The 18,877-nt window shown below is 42.1% G+C and overlaps 1 long non-coding RNA gene across 1 annotated transcript in view; it reads left to right on the top strand.

The window, feature by feature from the left end:
* LOC130176425 (uncharacterized) overlaps positions 1-18,877 on the top strand; it is a 79,844-nt gene that overhangs the window by 19,740 nt on the left and 41,227 nt on the right. Inside the window, exon 2 of the long non-coding RNA XR_008828865.1 lies at positions 15,166-15,275. This is a non-coding gene — a long non-coding RNA (uncharacterized LOC130176425). The remainder of the gene's footprint in view (positions 1-15,165; positions 15,276-18,877) is intronic.

Genomic DNA, 18,877 nt, shown 5'->3' with positions numbered 1-18,877 from the left:
CTCAATGTGAATGTGCTTAAAGATGCTTGTGCACAGGTGTTGGGATGTGGTGCAGACAATGTCTAATAGGGAATAGTCACAAGGATGCACATACCCATGGATGTTGGACAAGTTCTTCTCTTTTCTTCCCCTCAGAATTTGCAATTAATACCTATAATTAGGCCTGCTGATGTTAAGTCACACAATCAAATCTCATGAAACCGATCATGGAGGGGCTAAGAGTCACTGTTTAGCATTTGATACCTCTCAATATGACATTAGTACATCTATACATGCTGTAATCACTAAATACCAATAATTGACTGTGGATTGGTGTGGATAATGGAAGGCAATCAACATGATGTCTCTGGACAGTCTCCTGACAGAGTGTTTGACTAATTGACTGAATCTTTCCGTGAACTGTCTTGGCCCCCTCGGCTTCTCCGTCACTCCTTAATTGGCTATTGTTCTGTTATTACCAGCTCTCCAGGGCAGAACCATCTGCCAGCTCCAACAGGTGAGCTGTGAGAGGCTCATGTGTGTTTGTCTACATCTGTCTTAAGGTCTGTGTATATTTATCTGCATTTGTCATTGGCAGTGGTATAGTCTGTTTTTATGAATATTCCTCTGAAAAACTGCATTCGTCACATCAAATGTTGATATTTTTCTGTTCCACTGCGTCCTCGTGTTTCCTCTTGACATCAGAAAAAAAGCAGGTGGAACTGCAGTAGGAAAAAGGGGAAAGGAAGAAAAGAGGTAGGAGCTGCAGGAGGAGAAGAGGGACCTGTATCATTCATCAGGAGTGCAACAGTGCATGAACCGTGCTGGCTACAGTATTATTTTAACTCTCCCTCTCATTTACCTTATTATCTCCTTATCTATGCGCATCATTATGGTGAATGTAGCCGGCGTGATGAATAGCCTTTTTGATTAAGGATGCATGGTTCCTTTTGTTTAACATATGGAGCTAGCCTTGCGTGTGCTGCTGCACCCCAGCTTCTAATACTGCAAGAGAATAATGTATAGTAATAGTGTGATTGCTAACCTTGCGGGGCAATTACTGTATTTGGAGACTCGGTTTGCTTAAACATGTGTTCGCTTATTTCCAATGAATCACAGCCTTAATTAAGCCGCAATTTTGAGTGTATCACTTGCTTACAATTTATTAGATCTTTGTTACAGGGTGTATTTAGCGACCTGGTCTTGGTTAACATTAAAATTACAGCAGATGAAAAGTACTACTTAGATGGAATGATCAAACAGAAAACATTTGATCACAATGATATGAGCATCTGGAGCAAGTAAAATCATCTTGTAGTGGCAGCCATATTGGTGCCACATGTTTTGTCCTCCTCAACAGGAAATGCCTCAGCGGCCTGTCTCTCCAACTTCCTTCAACTGCTTTTGCTGTTTCATATAAAACAATTTCCAATCCTAGATTCAGCTTTAGCTCACCACATGAAGAAAGTTCTTAGGAATTCCATTATGACGACTCTTACTTGTTGCTGTACACTTGAGAGAGAATGAGAAGAGTATGTGAGCAAGGAATGTTTATGCTTAGGCAGAGAGGTCAGTCAGCCCTCAGTCAAAGATTAACATTGTGCTGAAACATCCTTCATCAATGGACTTCATATAAGAGGAGACAGAGAGTTGATGCAATAAAAGATATAAAAACGAAAGTGCAGTGACTGGATAACTTGAAAGTGGATGTTGTTGAGAGAGAAAATGTGTAACAGTGATCACTCTGGAAATATGCAGAGTGAGACAGTGTTTCTGGGAGCATGATGTTTAGACAAAAGATTTTACACAGTTCCTACCTACTAAGTTGGAATAGAAAGACAAGCACCCCCAGGTTGTGCAATGAGCACAAAAATTCACATCCATCCTTTGGAAGCGTTTCCAGAAACAACTCATATGAATTCTTTTTTGAGGAAACGTTGAAGTATGGTTAAATAAAGTTAAATTCATCAGTTATAATGAACATTTTTATATTAATGACTACGTTCTCCTCAGTTTTCTGGTGCTCTGTTGCATCTTTCAACCAGTTTTTGGTTTTTATGGTCTGTAGCTTTACTGCTTGTGGTCTCTTGGTAACCTCAACATGATGTGGCTCTGAATGCAAACATTGTCCTTTTCTATCTGTTTGAATATGTGAGAAGAGTTGAACCAAGGGCAACTGGACTTGGTAACTTGAAGACATTTCGACTCTCATCCAAGAGGCTTCTTCAGTTTGGACTGACTGGTGGGGAGTCTCTGTGGGGTAGTTATCAGGCCATTGATGTCACTTGGTTCGTTAAGGTCAAGTGTGAATGGTTGTTAATCTCCTGGGAAGGGATGAAAGAACAGAGGAGGAGGTCTTTGACATGACTTATCCCCTACCTACAATGCTGTTGAAGGATGGCTTTTATAAATTAATGTAGATAGTAGGAATGGGCATTTGAAGAAATTTCCTTGATCGATCATCGGGAAAATTAAAAATCAATTATCGATTCATTATTAATTTTTTATATTAAAAAATTCCTATGGCAGAAAATACTAAAAAGAGCATCTTTTTCCTCAATGATATCTTTATTCCAAGAAGAAATTATAGTCCAACAACAATCCTCTTAAACAAGGCAGTTAAAGTTTAATTGTTTAACTATAAAACTGAAAAAAAAGATATGCAGCGCTCCTAATGGCAGCAGAGTCCGAGGCTCTGAGCCAATCCTCTTCACAAATAACAAACCAAAGCTACGGCGCTTATACACATCATTGCAATGATTACAATGAGCTTCGTTATTTTTCAGCTCAAAATGTTACCGCACCTTTGTGTGCCGGCAGCTGAGTATTCATTTTTCTCTGTTGAAAATTTAAATTGCGCCGCGGCTGGTTGCTGCCACGTAATGAAACTCATTGCATTGCTTCAAGACACACTACACAACATACACATGTTAGAGTCTGATGCAACACCAACCATTACAACCCATGGATGTCACAATCATATATATGTGTAGATATATATATATATGTATGTGTGTGTGTGTGTGTGTGTGTGTGTGTGTGTGTGTGTATGTATGTATATATATATATATATATATGTGTGTGTATATATGTATGTGTGTACATATATACATGTATATATGTATGTGTGTGTGTGTATATATACACACACACACACATACATATATACACACACACATATATATATATATACATGTGTATATGTGTGTGTGTGTGTATGTATGTATGTATGTATGTATGTATGTGTGTGTGTGTATATATATATGTGTGTGTGAGTGAAACAAAACGAACCTTAAGAAAAAGCGTAGCTCAAGACAGGAGAGCGAACTCTTCAGCTCAGGACTCAGCAGTTGAAGGATAAGAGACATTCCTTTGAGGACAACAACATAAATACACTATTTTGGATACGGAGGACGGGTGGTTTGAAAGAGCAGTGAAGGAGACTGTCTACATTAATGTAGAGAAGCCATCGACCAACAGCACTGTAGGTAGGGGATACGTCGTGTCATAGACCTCCTCCTCTATCCTTCTCACCTCTTCCCAGGAGATTAACAACCATTCACACACTCTTAACAAGTGTCATTGCAGCAGCTAGGAACACTAACACACCAAATGACATCAATGGCCTTGATAATGACCGCACCAAGGATAAATACATGGGACTCTCCTCCAGTCAGTCAGAACTCTTGGATGAGAGGTGAAACATTGTCAAGTATCTACAACCAAGTCCAGTTGCCCTTGATTCAAACTTTCTTGGATAACTATGACCTGGATATCTCTTCGAACAAAATGTAATTTACTTACAGAGGACAGTCAAGCTGCAGGGCTGTAAACTTTCTCTCAAAGTTTTAGGTACAACTTGTCACTGTCTTCAATCAAGCTTTTGTAACAATATCTGTGTAGCAAAACTGGCTAATGATCCGCCATAGTAATTCCCTAGTTGATGTAACAAGTGTGCAAGCCTTAATTCAAAGTATTTTTCAAGTTGTAAAGCTGACATTAACCCAATAAAAGAAGCTCCTGACCCTCTAACGATGTCAGACAACTTTGATAACTGACGCAACACCAACCATTACAACCCATGGATGTCATTTTGATGAGCCTGGAGTAAATGGGGGCTAACACTGTCTATTTAGCAAAGCACTTTGCTTAGCCTCTTCCAATCTGAGTCAGTTTGGAACTGTAGCATGCATGCTGTGTTTCTGACAGGCTACAGATGATGTGTTGGAGAGGGGCTGCGCTCGGTAGCCTGACTGTAATGAGTGCTAGCCGCTAATTAGCTTGTTGCTGGATGCCAGATATGGCTGGAGCTAGAGCCCCGTCAGTGGAGCAGTGCAGCAAGGAGAGGAGAGAGCTACTCTAATGAGCTCTCAGTGGTGTGTTTACTGTTAACCAAAGTCATGGCTTTACTCTGTGTGTGTGTGTGTGTGTGTGTGTGTGTGTGTGTGTGTGTGTGTGTGTGTGTGTGTGTCCCCCTCCATGCAGCGCACTCTTGGATCACAACGGTCGTGCACACACAAATCTATATTCATAACTCGTGTGCAAATGCGTACACATAAACACAGAGACACGCACACACACAAAAAAAAGCACCTCACTGATTCAATCCTCAGTGATGGGGGCCTAATTAATGTGGCTATGCAGCAACTCTTCATCATATCTCTAACAAGCAATCTCCAGTTAGACATGATAGGCTTGATGTATGACGCATTAGTTAGCTGTGGATGGCTACTCCACAAAAAAGCAAAAGGAAAGATTGTTCTGCTTTTAGTCAATAGGAATCTATGCCCATGTCAGCTGTATTTTTCCTCATTTGTCCATTTAAAGGAGCCATGCTTCTTAACAAGGGCAGACGGACTGCTTTAAAGGACAGAGACACAGCTTTGTTTACCTGTTTCTTAAAGATTGATCACCACAAGGATTGAGGGATAGCAGTGTGACCACCAGGCAGGCAATTACCTCTCGAGTGCGTAAGAGAGTGCATGTGTATCTAGTGACTGCTCTGTGTGCCAATCATCAAGGAGGTGCACAACAAACGCATACACGTCATGTAGATCAGGTATGAGTTGGTGTGTGTTTGGTTCTACCTTGAGTTATTGGCAGCAGCAGCTAGAGGACGTTTGCACAGCAGTGACTGGAGTGTAAGCGAGTGCCTGCGATGTGGTCCCCCTACAGTTCATTAAGAATACAGACCTGACAGAGCAAACTCATTCAGGATGGATGAGCTTAACACTTGCGCACACACACACACACACACACACACACACACACACACACACACACACACACACACACATACATACACGCACCATGACTATTGAACTTTTTTTTATATTTTGCTGTCAACACAGCTTCTCTAATGAAAAACAAGTGCTTTGAATCTGTCTGCTGAGGCTGTTTAAGGCTGCAGTTTGGCTACAAAGGGCAAACAGCTGCATGTGCATCGCACTGTGTTGGATGTAAAAGTCATTTTGCAGGTCAATCATTTATTTTTCATTTCATTTCAAGCTTTTGCTCAGTCCAACAGTTTACACACATTCAGAGCGTATTTTCAGTTCTAGGGATAAAATTCAGCATTTTCCAATTATCGATATTGTTATTTTTTTAAACTGATAAAATAAATTACTTTTAAAATGCGCTACTTTGGCTGTGATGCAGCCGCCTGTCTCTGGTCTGTAGTCAGCACTCTGTGGTCTGGAGCTATGTCCCGCCCACAACACGATTTGATTGGTTACACGTCATGTGTAATAGCATGTCACACTGAAGGCAGCTGTGTGAGGAGAGCAGCTGCGGTTAACGAGCGGCTCCAGTTAACGAGTGGAGCTGTGTGTCGGAGGTAAGACAGCAGACATCACTGAAGTTGTAATAAGCATTACAATCCTCTGCGCTGAAGTTACAACACCACCACACTCTGATGAACAAGTTCATGATCCAAGACACACCGAACAAGAGAGAGAGAGAAGCTGACTACAGCCGAATTAGTGAAAATTGCTAAAAGGAGCAGAACTACTGTAAGTTTAAATGTAAAGCAGGTAGTTAGTCACTGTGATGAAAAAAGGAAGCATTACCTGTGATAAAAATAGAGCAGCAATAAACGCTACTAGTATGAGAAACTTCTGCAACTGGAGATGAGACTCTACACTGACTGCAGCATGTCAGCAGGTGAACGGTCACTAACTACTGTTACTAAGAAGATATTTTACTACAGTAGAAGTAAAATCACTGTGTAAAAAGTTAGGGCCGAACGATTTGGGAAAATAATCTAATTGTGATTATTTTTTTAAGTTCCTTATCTTCTGTATTCAACAAACACAAGCAATAACTCATTCTATATTATGACTAACACAATATTAGATAGATTTAACATAAACTGTTCTTTCCTGTAGGCCAGGCCTATATGTCATGATGAAATTAGATGATGCATGAATTCATATGAATGATATTTTTATTCAACTACTTCAATCACAGTAGTATATTTACTGGTTTGTTTAACTTACAGCCTTGTAAGCATGTAAAATTGTCCATCGTTATGCAGACATGGTTCTCTTCATGGAGATCCCTGCTGGCAAGCCCCTCTCTTGCGGCGGGTGCGATGTTTTCCCCTGTGTGGTCGTCTGGGAAGTAGGCAGTTGGAAGGCAGCGAGCTTTGAGGTCGAGGTCTTCATTAATGAACTGCACCGTAGGGCTCTGCTGTACGGCTTGACCACATGTCAGTTGTAGCAGCGAAAAACTCAGCTGTTTTCAGCTCCACTGTGACTCTCAGTTTACATTTTTTATGTAGCTCCTGTATGGCAACTTGGCTAAAATATGTGCGGGAGGGCATGCTGTGCTGCTTATCCAGTGTATTTATCAAAGCCGTAAACCCAGGCTTGGTCACCGTGTTGAGAGGCATCGTATCTTTCCCTATGAACTCTGTTATTGCCCGAGTAATTTCCCAGTGCCGTTTTGAATCACCATCCGTCATCATCATCTGTTTATGCTTTCAAACATTTGGTCAGTGATCCTTGTCGGGTGGTATTTGGCTTACCTGACACACTGGTGGTCGGCATTTTAGCCATGCAACTATCGTACATGGCTTTGTGGAGTTTTTGTGGAGTGCTGATACAGGTTAGTAGTGTTGCCCCGTGAGGTAGCAACGGTAGCAAGGCAGGTACAGCACAATAGCTGACGCTGTGCAGCATCTTCTTTTTTTAAAACCAAAATAGTTCCACACAACTGTCATACCTCTCCTCTTTGACACTAAAGTTTCCGCAGTGCCAGGTTCTGTTGAGCCTGAGGCCATTATGCAACAGGTCAAAGTGTAGCCTGCCAAATTGTTGCTCCCTCTTTTAGCCGACTGCTCTACTCTCGCTTGCAAACACCTGGACACCACAGTGAGTGTCCTTATACAGCATTCATTTTGTGTTGGCATAATGGTTCCAAATATCGGTTATCGGTTTCCTTCATTACCAATTATCGGTATCGGCCCTGAAAAAAACATATCAGTTGATCTCTATTCAGTTCACTGAAGGGTCTTGGTCATTTTACACATTGAGCATGTTTAAAGCACTCTGTGTTTTCCAGATTGCTGCTGGAGAAACCTGATTTCTTGGCCATGAATTAGAGATGCCACGGCGTGGAAATTGTCCCACCGACACACTGGTGTTACTGATTACACCGGACATTTTACAAGAAAACGCTTAACGGCTCAATATCTGCAGGCAGCTCTGCCATGAATATGTTCGACTGGACTTGGCTATAACAGGTTTTTCGTTTTTTAATGCCCCTGTGTGCACGACACGAAAACTTCAGACAGAGAAAGTATCACTATGATATCAGTGCATCAGCAAAACAAAGGAATAGTGCCTCAATATATGCTTGACTGCTTCTCAGCGTAACACAATCTGGAGGTTGGCTTCGATCTCTTCTAAATGTGTGAGATTCAAGATCGTACAATACAAGATTCTGAGCAGTGCATATATTACACCTGTTAGATTATTTTAGATGGATAACAAATACTTTGATTTATTCTGGCTCAATTATGGCAATCAAGGTCCATTGCTCCACCGCGCTCTGGGACTGGCTGTTAAAGCTGACCAGCTGTTAAAACACTCTGGGTAGTAATATCCCTGATGTCAGTTTTATAATGTTAAATTTCCTGTATGTTCCATAACATGCTTGCTGGGCAAAAAAAATAGACAGCAGAGAAGTTGGAGTGAGCTGGAGTGACTGTTGACTGGCTCTGGACACTGGGCTGCTTATCTACTAAAAGACTAATTATTTTAAACTGGAAGAAGCCCACAATTTCCTTGTTCGTCATGTAAACTCTAACAGATTACATCAGCTGTTGTTGGTTCTGAGTGTCATTAGATATTTTTTATCTGTGACAGCTGAATATTTCTCCAGCTGATATTTGGCTGAATTCTCTATAATTATTTTTTTAACTCAATTTTTCTTAGGCTTTTGTCATTCTTCCAAAATTTACTTAATTTACCTTAATTTACCCCAATGTCACCAAAAGATTTTGTGCCATTGGGACATTGTGACATGTTTTTTTCTGTTGTTCCATCTTTATCTAATATCTGAAATACACACCTTTGCATCATGAAGTCCACATTAAACTACATTATGACAGGATCTCACTTTGTTTGCTTGACTATATATTTCTTGCTAAAATGGGAATTTGAGGAAGAAAATGTACATGGGGAAGGGATCATGGTGCAGAGGGGTGACACCGATCAAATCTTTATTCTGGTTTTATTCATTAATGCCAAATATTGCAACATAGGTTGAAGATTGAAAATATATTGTTGACAATGCTGGGGAAAAAAATGACAAGAGCCATTATTCACCAAATGGGGACTTTTAGTACAATGAAATTAAATACTTCAAAAGTAGTTTCTTAAAACACAGCATTCAAAGTCATTCGTCATGTTTCTTAGAACATCCGTGTCTCATGCAGCACCTACTTTGGCTGTTTAAAGGTCATAGTAATTTCACCTCTGCCTTCTCTCCAAAGTCCTTCATGTTTTTGGCCTTTATTGATGCACACTAGCCTTCACATTTGTTTCCTGCCTGCAGTGTCCCCAGGTAAGTCGGGACAGATAACAGTCCTCAGTTATTCATGGGGCTGTCAGACACAGTGACTGGTGACTTACACAGGTTGCCACAGGAAATGAAAAGGGTCCGTGACTTTCACGGACCAGGTAGATTCAAGCAGGTTAAACTGGAAAAATGAGAAGAACTTAATTCTTGTCAAAAAAAGAGACATTTTCCCTGTGAAAAATTTATTGCATTATATCATATCAATATTTTTATGTGATCCCCAGTGACAACTTCTCTATCTGTGTATTTCCACTTATATAATAACATTCTGACATTGTAGAACTAATCCTGCAATTGCAGGTTAGGGAGCCTCTGGTGATGTAAGCTGGTGAGAAAGGTCAGGGGCTGTGGCGACGTCTGAGAGCTTTTGCTCCTTGCTGTTCTGTTCAATAGCTTTTCCTTGCATGGCTCCAGGTCTCTGCCCAGTCACACTCCCCATGGCTGTATGAATGGCAGGCCCCACTTTCTGCTGCAGCAGTCTACACCTCTATGTGAAGCCCAGATTACTTTGTATATGACAGTGTGTGAGGTGAATGTGAATTTGTGTATGTGTGTCTCCTTCATAACTCTTGAGTGGAGCTTGCTGGCGTCTGTGTGCAGGTGGTGTAATGAAGCCTCACAGTGTGAGATTGGGAATATATGCTTTTGTTTTTCAGTCCTTCAGTTCTCAAACGTGTGTGATGGTTCTCACATTACAACTTGGTGCTTCTATTTGTGTGTGCTTGTGAAATATTCTGCTTGCTGTAAGAATTAGTTTCTTATGTGGATTAGATGCTACTTCTTGTGTTTAAATTCTGCATGCACATGTATTTGTGTATGTGTGTTTGTGTGTGTTCCGCTCCTCTCAGTGTGTCTCCTGCTCTACAGCTGGCAGCGTGAGACCCCCTGTGCTTCCAGCCAGGTGTGCTTGTGCACATGCATTTGTATCTGCACATTTGTATGTGTGTGTGCGAGAGAGAAACAGACAGACAGGACTCTCCTATGGGCTCCATGCTGTCACTGAGGAAAGCCGATTATGGGACATGCCAGGGTGTCAGGAACACCCCCCACCAAAATTATACAGACTCACAGCTTTCCACTCATCTGTATGGATGCGACTGCAAAGCTCCGTCTCTTCTATTTCCTCCTGCCATCTGGAGACCGGGCCAAGTCCTCCCTCCTCAGCTTGATATTAAATTAGACAGTTGTTGCCTGCATATATTTCAGCCTGGTTTACTGATGTTTGTTGTATTTTCATCGAACCTGACATCTGACATGCTATCATGATTCTAGGAAGAAATTGGGTTGACTAAAATAAGGACTGGACTCCTCTGGGCTCAATAGATTGTAAAGCTGAAACTGGAAATCAATCCAACGCACTTGGGGGCTTGTGAAAGGAAATCAGAGAGGGACTTGAAAAAAATAACATTTCATACAGCGCAATTAGAGAAAGACAACTTTTCCTGGCCCAAAGACCACCATGGTAGAATTTCTACCCTCACTAGCAGTGTAGCTCAGTCTGTGTGTCTACCACTTTGTTCCAGACTGATGGTCCCCAGATGATGAATGTTAATGACTTTGGTGATCCCCTGACTTTACCCCTAGTCAACAGCCATTGGATGGATGCCATACTTCAGGTACAAATATTCATGTTCCAGAGAGAATGTATCCCACTGACATGAGTGATCCGCTGACTTATCCTCTATCACCACCAGCAGGTCACTTATTTTGTGAAATATCACAACATCTGTGTGATAGATTTACAAGAAAATTTCATGGTTCTTGGATGATAAATCCCAGTGATGTTGGTGATACCTACTCCTTTCCTCAGCTGCCACTACCAGGTTCAAATTTGTGGTTTTGAGTGAAATTAATTACAATAATTGTTGGATTGCCATTAAATTTTGCACAGCCATGAATGTTCCCCACAGGATTAATTATAGGTTTTGTCATTCCCTGACTTTCCATACAGTTGCAAGTGGAGGCTTCACTTTGTACAATACTTTGGTTTATAGCCAAATTACTTTCAAATCCAATGACATTCTCATGTACTATGTTTTTAGTGCTAATTGGCAAATGTTAGCATGCTAACACACTTGACTAATATGGATAACTTGGATAGTGTTGTCATTGTGAGGATGTTACCATGCTAAGTTTTAGCGTTTAGCTCAGTGCACAGATATGCCCACGCACAGTCTCACAGAGTTGCCAGAGCAGCTGTAGACTCTTTGATTTCTTTCACCTAGTTTGACCACATGTAGCACATGCTGGGAATGTCTATATTAGCTCTGGCATGGAAGACCATGTTTTGGGTTGTCTGAGTTCAAGATGTAGTCTGACATTTCTCTTGGCTTATGCAGAGCAAGAATTTAAGGATTAATGATCACATAATCTGACATAGAGAACCATCTTCAAAGATATAAATTTTGTGTAGTTTGATCCTGGCACAAGTAAAGTTTCTGGCACAACCTCACCTGCTTTCAAGGTGCACCGAGAGAGGAAAAGGAAAAGGGGTCAAAACTCCAGCAGCACTTGTAGTAAACAGAAGAACTGTCTTAGACCGACATGTTTCGGCTTGTGGCCTTCATCAGGGTCATCCAAGGCTAAGTCATGCCCTCACTTTAAGGGAATTTTGGACTAAATGGCTTCTTTTAACAAAAGCCCCCAGACTTGGGAAACATTTGATTCCACAATCTCATTATGTTTCTGCAATATGCAATATATCTTCACCTAGAATGTAGGATATTGTGTTATATAATAAAGTCAGTTTCACTCTGTTTTATAGAAACAGCTCACTTCATTAAAAGTTAGTCGATGCCTAACTGCTAGAGTGAGGAATACACCAGGCAAGTTTGTACTTTGTCACTATTTTTCTTCAGTTTATAATTTGTCCAGCTCACATAAGTGAAATCAGAGGTTTCTCTCAAAATTATGAGGCATTGCTAGCTTGTCCTGCTATTTCCTGCTGATGAGTTTGTCATCAAATTGTTGTGACAGCCACATCAAAAGCAATTATATCGAACAGCAGAAAGTTGAAAGAAGCTAAAAGGAGAGGAGCAAACTAATTGCCACTATTATAAAGTGTCTTTTTTCACAGCGCTAATTGACTCCTCTTATTGAGCGTGCTTCCGGTAGAGTTTGTGAGGCCCTTTTGTGTCAAACCTGTACATGTGTTTATCAGTCATCTAATGCTTTTCCGATGAAGCTTTGTATTTTTCCTGAGGGTGGCAAGTAACAAACAGTTCTGAGCTGGGCATTAAACCTGTTCCATACGGTGACCACACACACAAACACATCGGCGACTGTGATACACACATACGTGAGCGCAGCACTCTCATTACTGATGCAGCGCGGCCCACTGTCAGCTGTGTTGCCAGGGACATTTGGTGGTGGAGAAAGTGACCAAGCTCCCATGAGTATCCAGTCCACCCGGGGCTCTTCAGTACCCGCTAATTATTCTTCACACCTAATCTGAGAAGGAGAAGGAGGAGAGACAGATGAGAGAGGAAGAAGAGGGGGAGACAGAGAGATAGAAAGAGTGAAGGAGCGAGAGAAATAGAGGGAGGAGAGACTGGCAACCAGTGGGACTTGTGCTTTCTTACAGGAACAATGAATCACATGTAGCCACCACCTGTCCTGTGTTGTCCCTTCTGTTGCTCTCAGCATTGCCGACAGGACGACTGTGTTTGTACATTATTGAGCCAGCCTGGTTGGTATTGGCTAGAAAGCCTGTCACTGGGCATTAGGCATTAATAACAGATTGGACAGCCGTTGGCAGAACAATGTCTGTATTTACTTTTCCTGTTATTGTCAGGCTTTCTGCAGAAGAGCTCCATCTATTTATGTAGAGTTCTCAGGCAACATTTTCTTTTCATGGCAGCTCCTGCATCTCTTTGAACTACTCTTGACTACAGTAGCTATTCATAAATGATAGGTGATAGTATAATAACGTCATTATCCATAGATGGACAAACGAGGGAACATTTGTGTTTGGCTGGTGTGATCCACTGCAGCTGCAAACTTATCACGATGAAGAGGTTTGAATGACAGTGCCCAGGTGAGGTCACCCCAAAGCCACACTGCTTTCAGGTGGTTTCAAATGATGATTCACAAAGGCTCACTGCCCAGGACCAAACAGCAGACAGGCAAAGTCAACAAGTAGATGGTGAACATAGTGGAGCAGCTAATTAACCAGATTTTTTCCTCAGGATTAAGTGGAGACCAAAACGGAGCCAAAAGCCACTCATCAGGTGTCCAGAAACAGTACTTCAAAGTAATGAAGTGATGATATGTCAGTGAGTGTGCAGGTACATATAATACTAAACCTACACTGAATAATCGGTGACATTACATTACATTCATTTTACATGACATTCATCAGTGTCTCTGACAGTGTCACTGACAGAACCAGTAGCTTCTTTGCATTGGAGCTCCCCTCACTGGCGAGTGCCACGGTCAGCACTATCATGATATACAGTATATTACTCTCTGGATTTCTTTTTTTTTTTTTTTTTTTTTTTTTTTATTAAAGTATATTTTTTTTTGGGCTTTTATGCCTTTAATGGACAGCACAGTGGAGAGTGACAGGAAACAGGGAGGCAGAGAGAGGGGGAATGACATGCAGCAAAAGGCCGTCCGATGCGGGATTCGAACCGGGGCCAACTGCAGCGAGGACTGTAGCCTCTACACATGGGGCGCCTGCTTAGACCACTACGCTACACGACGCCCCACTCTCTGGATTTCTGAAAGGCTGCGAAAACCACAGAATCAACCATGATACACTGTCCGTTGCAGATAGCTGATATGTGAGCTATTAAATGCCTTTGGTACAGCAACCCAGGTTTTTTTTCAATTATTATGACTGATTAGTCCTCTTCTCTGGACTGTGTGCTTGATTCAAATCTCCCTCTCTCTTCTGTTTGTTTTCTTGTACCTGTCTGTTGGGGTTGGACAAAACCTTTACTAGTTTTATAAGTATATGGATTTTAGTGACCTCCAATAAAACCCAATGTAACTCAACTTCAACACGAGCAGAGGTCTAATCAGCTACGATAAATGTGTGGTTGTGTAGAGCCGTTAGCATTATAACTGTGCTTACATGAGCCTAGTTTAGTACTGGACTCAACAAAACTCTTCCAGTGAGCAACAGACTGACCTGACAAAGAAGCCAAGACTGAAGTGAAGACAGTCAGCAGCAGCATTTTGATGTCCCAGTGTTGTGAACAGTGACACGATCACCTACCAATGCAGCTAAACCCAACCATCATATATTGAGCGTTTGTTGCTGGGTTGTAGCTAGCAAAATGAGATTTAGAGTAGAAGACGTGTGTTTGGATATCAGCTGGCAAAAACTTTGTTTACATGTACGTATAATTAGTTAATAATTCCTCCTCTGCCTCCTGATTCAACAATGAAGAAGCGGTGGGGGGAGGCCAACACTCCCCCGCAGCTCCATATCTCTCAACAGCTACATTTGTGACGCTCAAAAAACCCTACCCACATATTCCCTCAGTCAGTAACAATAAAATGTTCATGCTGCACTGAACCTTTTTTTGGAGTTTGGCCTAGATGTGGGACAACTGGTCTTGCTACCTGCAAGGTGGCAGTACATTTTTCATTTAACATTGTTGGCAGCTGTGACAATTGTCTGTTTCAGCTGGAGCTTTGAGTTGTTGTTGTTCTGAAGCTGTTGTATTGTTTGTGTTTGATGAAAACTCTTCACTCGTGTGTGACTGGTCAGATAACCTTTTTTTTTTATCTTTATCTATCTCTAATGTCTCTGAAATGGCATTGACTCATTACATAAAGCAGCTTGTCAACTGGCACATTGAAGGAAATGTCAAGTGTGTTTTTGAATGTCAGGATGCTTAAATCCCTACTCTCCACGTATCCGAATGTCATTAGTTTGATGTTGTTATTATCAGTAGCTTTAGCACCATTGAGTGGTGCATCGGCAAAATATTTACTCCCGTTTTCAGTTGTGGGAAGAAGAGGATATGGAGGGGAATTTGACAAAGTTACACCATCACCAACCAGCAGCTTGTATCATTGGCTTGTTGATTAGGATGTCGCGTTTTTGTCAGTGCTCATAACTGCTTAATTTTCTGATTTGTTGTCTGGCAGACAGAGTCAGGCAGCTGTGATGCCTCTCCTTCGATTCCTCTGTGTCTGTGTCGGTCTTCGTCCGCTCAACCTTGGACAGCATCCTGAAGCATCGGGGAGACTTGGCCAAGGTGAAAATTCCTTTTTCCCACCATCCCAGCAGCATATGGACACATGCTTACACTCCACCTCTCCCATCATCCCTCATTCCACCCCATCCTCAATCAAACCCCACACCCCTCCCACATCCACGCTCTGACTCTTTGAGGAGGGCTCAAAGCACGACCGTAATTACAATCAAACACACACCCTTTGCTCTGTCACACGCCGCCTTAGCCTGAGCGCCAAAGTCCCCCTGCACACAGTCGTCTCCATTCATTTTCTGGCTGTCCCAGATTGATCTCCTCCTCCAGCATATTAAAAACTCAATGACATGCTCACATCCACCGGTGCCTGATTCTACCTCCATCTAGTGGGCTGGCAGGATGAAGGCGGGACGTGGGGTTTAAGGCAGCTGGAGACGCCAGCGAGGGAGGTTGGTGGCTCAGGATGGCTGGATGGGTCGTTCCAGACTTAATTAAACTGGAGCAGGTTCTGTAATCTGTGGACATTAGCTAGCACTGATGCTGCTGCAAGCTGCTGCTGGCTATGGTTGGTGTACATGAGCAGCTGATGTCTGTATGGTGCTGGCCATGCAGGGCTGCACGATGTTGATATAACTGGCAGTGTGAGATACTGCACTGTATGTGGAGCTCTGGCGGTTATTCACAACACAAATGTGAATGAATATGATTAGATTTATGGTGAAAATTTGAACAACTTGACAAATTGATAGTAAATTGATAGCAGACTAATGCCTTGCTCCCTAAGCTCAGGCATAAATCAGATGTCATTTGGATTCCTAATGCTGCCAGATGGTATGTATTTAAGTCACTGTGTTCTGCCATCTGATGGTTGGAAGTTTTACTACGCATGTGTACTGTAAGTCTGTGCATGTGTGTATCTGTCGCTTTCATTTGACTAAAAGAGAGATGGTGACAAGTACAGTAGGTTCCACTTTAAAAGCTTCTACAGTATACTTCTTCATGCAGAAGATGTACTTTATCCCAGGCTTGGTAGGCACGCAGCAAGAATTTTAAGACATCACCAAAGATCCATCTATCTCAAAATTCACACAATAAGAAGATTTCTCATCCTTATTCTTTTTCTTTTCTTCATATCTAAGGTATAAACAACCCAACCTGGCACACACTGTGGCTTTTGATGTACAGCAAGGTGTGAAAACACAAGGCAGTAGTATACACAGTACATAAATCCAATCTAGCAGACTCCAGTGCTCCATCCAGCGCTGGAGCCATTCGCTACTGTACACAGACCTCTGTTTTTTTACAGGGGGAAGAAAACCGCTTTGGTTTATGCTGACCCAGGTCTGATCAGAAATGATGTATAGCAGGCGCAACTAGCAGAGAACTATAATCGCCTGCCCCAGGCTTTTAATACTGTTTCTCCCTTTCAATTCGGGGGTCAATTACCGGCAGGTTAAAGACATCATTAAACTGGTGTTTCCTGAAGTGCCTCTTGCTCCCTGTCAAAATAACTTATGATGCATTGACAGGATTGATTTTAAATGGAGACCAACAGCGTGCCCGGAAAGCCTCGGCACAGGCATCTATTTTCATTATGCATCACGTTGCGTCTCCAACAAATCTTTCTCTCTCCTTGGACCGAACATTGGTGATTTGTCATTGTGGCTTTTTTTTCTGTTTTCTTTCATACATTTTTCACAATCCGGAGGCTCATTGGTGGACTAGGCTGGAATTCAGCTGGCACAGAATCTTTGATTTAGATGAAGGTTTCCTGCCCAATTATCTGTTGGTTGTGTGTGTGCGTGCGTCTGTGCAAGTTTGCGTGCATTTGAATTAGTCTCTGCAAGTGTCTTTCTGTGTGTGTGTGTGTGTGTGTGTGTGTTTGTGTGTGCAAGAATTAGCCAAGCCATTAGAGGCCTATCTGCATGTGAACCACACTGTGCAGTGGTGACAATCAATGACCCATAATCTGTCCATCTCTGCTGGGTCAGCCATGATAAGATGCCTGTGGAAATTGTGCTCATGAAATGTTGTCAGTGCAGGTGTCATATTCTCATCTCTCCTCCGCTATTTCTATTTGCTGCTTCCTGACTCTAAACCAGGCAGGGCTGCAGCTCCTCTGCCTCCATACAGTCAGTTAATAAGATGGATTTTTTACCGTTTAGAGGCACAGTGTTGCATCTTAAATTACTGCTACTGTGTAGTTAGTTTGGGGTCATATTTTTTAGTATGTTTGGTTAAATCCTGATACACAAGACTCCCTCTAGCCCTCTCCCATAATCCAGCCAAGGCACTGATTTGGCGTCCTATCATAATAAAAAAAAAAACATATTAGATACACCTGAAGCAATTTTCTGGATGGAGTAAAGGTGCAAATAGAGGTATCAAACACCCGAAGGACCCCAAAGCAGATATTAGTTGATGATAATTTTTGGCATTAAATTGAATTTATCACATTTGTAAAAAGATAAAAGACCATTAGGATAAACATCTCTGTGAGACTTTGGTACTGAAAATTGAGTTTTCCTTTTCTTTATGCAGGACAGATGGAACTGGCCCTCATTAAAAATGGCCACGCATGGCAGTGCATGCTGGGAGCTGTTCCGATGGCAACCATTGATCCTTGACTCCAACGATATAGAATAGGGCTTAATGAATTCACAGAACAAAGTGACGGAGATTAGAGAGCAAAGGAGAGAGAAACAGAGACAGTAAGAGACAGATAAAAAATTGAGAGAGAGGGGCGGTGTGCGGGGAGCAGAAAGGATGGGGCTATTAAAAAGAGGGATGAAATGGTATTGTTCCCCTTTTCCTTCTGGGAGTTTTTGAGTCTTTGTGAAGCTATGCCAGATCGCTGAGCCCAAACCGTGTGCTGTGGGGGCGTGTGTGCGTGTGTGTGTGTGTGTGTGTGCGTGTGTGCGTGTGTGTGTGTGTGTGTGTGCGTGTGTGTGTGTAAGTGGAAGAGATAGCAAGAGGGAGAGAAAGTCTATGCTAAAATGTGAGATGCAGAATTTTTTGAGTGGAGAATAATTCCTCTTTGTGTGTATGTGTGTGTGTGTGTGTCAGAGGACAACCTTAATTATAATTGCATAGCAGCTCAAAGCAGGAACTCGAGCCAAGCCCGAGCCAAGCCATGCTGAACTAGACTAAACCAAGCTTGGACCTATTCCGCTCAACATGCTTTGCGCTTTAAGCCCTGGCTAATTGGGCCAAAGGCAAGCAAAAGCCCCTTCCCAGCTGTGACGGGCACTGGACTGGGAAAAGAGAGGGCTAGAGAAAGGAAGAAGAGAGCAAGGGAGAGACAGGGGGGAGATTAGTTTTCCCTACCATCCATTTACATGAGCCCCTTGTTGGATCAATACCATTTTGTATTCCTCCCTTTTTTTTTTGACATTCTGTCTGTTCCGTATGCACAACCTTTTAGTTGGTTGGGAACCCCAGATGTTGCATTTGCCTGGTTGCTCTCTCTGAGTTAAAAGTGATGTCTAGAGACTATCAACAACCTGGCAATCTGGCAAGCTAAATAGGAAGACCGTGTGGAGAGGCCTGCACTGGTTATTGCAGTGTGTATTTCTGCCAGTCAGTCAATTTAAAGACAGGGATTGGATGTCTCAAGTCCACCTACCAGCTGTTTTTAGCAGCAGGGG

Source organism: Seriola aureovittata, chromosome 2 (genome assembly GCF_021018895.1).
Source record: "Seriola aureovittata isolate HTS-2021-v1 ecotype China chromosome 2, ASM2101889v1, whole genome shotgun sequence".
In the NCBI taxonomy this organism is placed as follows: Eukaryota; Metazoa; Chordata; class Actinopteri; order Carangiformes; family Carangidae; genus Seriola; species Seriola aureovittata.
This window is presented reverse-complemented; position numbering and strand designations above follow the sequence as displayed.